The sequence below is a fragment of the Cetorhinus maximus genome, chromosome 29 (genome assembly GCF_964194155.1).
Source record: "Cetorhinus maximus chromosome 29, sCetMax3.hap1.1, whole genome shotgun sequence".
NCBI classification, from domain to species: Eukaryota; Metazoa; Chordata; class Chondrichthyes; order Lamniformes; family Cetorhinidae; genus Cetorhinus; species Cetorhinus maximus.
The window spans coordinates 6,085,453-6,089,145 of NC_135907.1; the positions used below are offsets into that span (position 1 = coordinate 6,085,453).

Here is a 3,693-nt window from a genome sequence, read left to right on the forward strand (position 1 = left end):
TGGAGGATCATCAACTCGGTGAAAGACGCGCTTTGGTCTGCCCGAAACTTGTTGGTCTTCCAGCGCAAAGAGTTGTCCCCGACCGAGTGTTGCGGACTGGCACATTCCAAGGCCGAGGACTACGTGCTGAGGGACGCACTAAAGCTTGGGGCAGCTGCTGCAAAAGCGCAATGGGGAAGGGCCGCTGTCTAAGACCTTTCTGCCACAGCGCACCGAGAGACTGGGAACTGTTTAGAGCCCCTCGGGCTGTACAGCTCAAAGTGAAAGCCTGTAAATGATTGTAATATTGTTTGTACTGATGCACCTGGTGATACATTTTGTTAAAGTTGAACCGGATTGTACCCTTGTAATGGTGTTTTTGAAATGGTTTGGAATGTGGTTGAAGATATTTTATGAATAAAGTATATTTTTGCAAAAAAAAAAGGTTCTCCCAGGACGAGGCTAGCCCATTGCACTTCGGGTGTGCTGACGCCTGCGATGTCCCCAAATGCGGGATACTCGACTGTAAAATTTGTGGTAGTGGGGGACTGCGTTTGCGCTCTCCCCGATTCACAATTCAAAAAATAGATTTCATTATATCTTTCATTTTCTCTTCTATTTCCTGTCAGCAACCTTTTCTGAAAAAAGAAATATATAACCCCCAATGTGTGCTCTTCAAAATCTATACTGGACTGGTTATTTAGCTTTTTCTTTCCTCCTCGCAAATATTATCCAACCCCCATTCTTTTCCTCCCTGTCATTATCAGCCGACAATTATTCCATCTATGCATCATTTTCGCCAGACCGTTTGTTTCGTGGCCGCCAAATTACTCGCGCCATTTTTAACCCCGCGTTTGCCCACTCAAAAATCTCTCTCAAACAACCCCCATCTAACACCCGACCCACCATCACAACAGTCCCCGCACTCCCAGCACCGCCCCACCCCCTATCTATCTGGACGTCTGTATAAATACAAACTCATATCAGCTATTAACTCATATGCATTCACCATTTTAAACATGTAGCAGCGACCCCTCACTATTTCAAACATGAACAAGCACCCTGTCCCCATGTTCATTCTAATTATCCCCCTCCGAAACGAACAGCAGCCTCCCACCCCCTCTGTATAATCTCCCCCTTAATCAGCCCCCTGTGTGACTCCTACCTTCTGAAACTCCTGCCCCCTCTCCTCATGTGTAAAAGTCTTTCCCTGCCCCTTCTGCAGCTCACTTGCCCTGCTGTAGGCCCATCAATTCACCTGTGATTATTCCTTGAAGGCTTAAATAGCGCAAAGCGAAGAAATAAACAGAAAGAAAACTGGAGAAAGGCAGATAGAAATCTAAACCCTCAGTAAAATGACCACCGGGAATCCCGTTTAACCGTCAGAATGATCGCACAGCCCAAAATACACGCATTGTCCCTGAATTATAACAAGATTTTAGGCAGCTTCACTTTAGGACTTTTCATTTCCTCTTGTGGGGCTCCTGTTCCTCACACACTGGAGGCTAACATGTAAGTTTTGGATTGCAAGGCTGGGCTACTTTAACCCCAGGATTTTCTTTTTGAAACTCCAGGCCCGCAGTCCAACAGGAACTGGTTAACCGGAGCCACCGAAAACCAGGGTCCCGGAGAGGAAATTAAATCTCAGGGTAAGAAACGGACACAAACTCACGTGGGCCCATGGGGCACGGCCTTGGAGAAGGTCTCAGGAAACTCCTGAAGAAGAAGAGTCCTTGTCCCAGTCTGGATCTTCAGATTGCAGGTTTCAAAATAAAAATTCTTTGAGGGGTGGGGGAGAAAATTAATTCCATTAAAACAGAGAGCAAAGAACATTTTCAAACAAAATAACGCAAGAGCCAATGATTCACTCTCAGTTACAAATACAAACAAGTCAAAGAGTTATAAAGCAGATTGAGACAGAGGGAACACACACGCACATTAAACCAGAGTGGGGACTAGCTCCGCACTCTGGAGGCGGTTTTCGGATTGGGTTCCTAGCCAGGTATATCCTGAATGAGCAGTTTGCAGACTCCACCCCTGGCATGTTGGGATGTCTCTCAATCTGCTCCCCAGGAGGCCTGTCCATTGATATGTTAATCCCAGGGCAGGACAACTTTCTGATTCTTCCTGTCCTTTGACGTGTTCATCCCAGGAAAACAATGTTTCAGCCATTTTCTGGTTAAGGTTAAAACTTTAACTCATCTTGTCGGGAATGTCACTGCAGTTCGAAATATCAAACACTAAACCCCCAACACAAGACTGTGCAAAGCATGTGGATTGTTACTGAGATTCCGTCTGTGATTTTTAGTGATGTCAGTGTGGATTGTGTAATCTGTGTGTGTGTGAGTGTTGCTGGTCCCATAATGTAACGCAAATGTCTCCTCGCAGCCTCTCAGTACGCCACTCATGGTCTCCTGGTACTTTTTGGATTGTCTGGAGAAGACATTGAAAGAATTAGAGTTAAACAATGCTAACACTAGCTGCACTGCGACGAGTATATGAGAGCTTATTCTTATCCAGGGGTGTATGTCCGCATTCAGCCCCCATTCCCACACTTGCTCCCACCATGTCGGATCTCTCAAGTGCTCTTCCATATCATTGATTAGCCTTTTACACACCGCCTGTAACACGTAATGCTGATTCCTCACCTTTCGTAAGACACCTTTCAACTTTGTCAGACTTTCGGGAAGGTTGGGAATTGGGGCCTGCTTAGGTTCGTCATAGTGTTCCAGGGCATGGTGGAGTGTGTCGGAGGGGTTGACTGAGACCTGACCCCTTTGTTGGACGTACATCATTCACGCGTGTCTGATAGTAACTGGGAGCCGGGGTTCCCTTGTATCCTGAGCGGGTGTGATGGTTTTCTCTGTGGGTAATTTCTAATATACAACCCTCCGTTCGGTTGTACCCGCATTTGTCCAGCACCCCCCCCCGTTCCAACTGGATGGGAGCTAATTGTGAGGCTACCTTTCCTCCTGCACCCGCTCAGTGATTCCCCGTGTATGCCCTCATTCTTGCGTATGGCATGCATATCTATGGGGTAGTACCGGAGGGAGTCATTGTCTCAGATTAACCCAATGTTCTCCACTTGGTACTGAGGGTGTGGGCCCGTGTCTGCTGTGACTGAGGGGATTGCCCATACCTATCACGTTCATTTGGTTTGAGGTGCACTTCTGAATCACCGCATACACCCTGGTCACTCCTTTCAATGTACATGCGTCGATGACGCCTGGGTTCTTGTCCATCCCCCACAACCGGGCACTGTTGATCCAGCCCGGTACCTCCCCACTTTGGATCTGGCCCAGATTGTGTCTTAATTGCCCGATCATCCACCGGCCGTAAGCTGGCTTTTTTGGGTGCTGTCCTCTTGTCGTTCCTCCCTTTCTGTTAATTGGCTGGTGGCTTTAGCATGGGTCTCTATAACGTGTACGCTTTCCAATACAGATGCCACACTCTTGCCCCCTAGGGCCGCTGCCGTTTCACCACCCCTCGCTACTCTTATGAGCAAGCTGCCTCATGATCCCTTTAAGATTCGTGACCTCGGAGTTGATTCCTTGAATGTCGAGAGAGTTTACCAGGGAAGTCCCTGTGTTCACCCTTGTCAGTACATTGTTAACTAACTCTCTCTTCTGGTGGTGCCCTGAATCTAGTGGCTCCCGTGGCGTCGGCCGGCTGATTAATCACAGCCTTACTCAGTAATTTGTACAGTTTTCGTAG

General features: G+C 47.7%; 1 non-coding gene across 1 annotated transcript; it reads left to right on the forward strand.

Annotated features, from left to right (window-relative positions):
* Window positions 1-385: 385 nt before the first annotated feature.
* LOC144669784 (U1 spliceosomal RNA) lies at window positions 386-548 on the forward strand. Its single transcript, XR_013573742.1, has one exon. It is a non-coding gene; the product is annotated as a U1 spliceosomal RNA (small nuclear RNA).
* The last annotated feature ends 3,145 nt before the right edge of the window (window positions 549-3,693 follow it).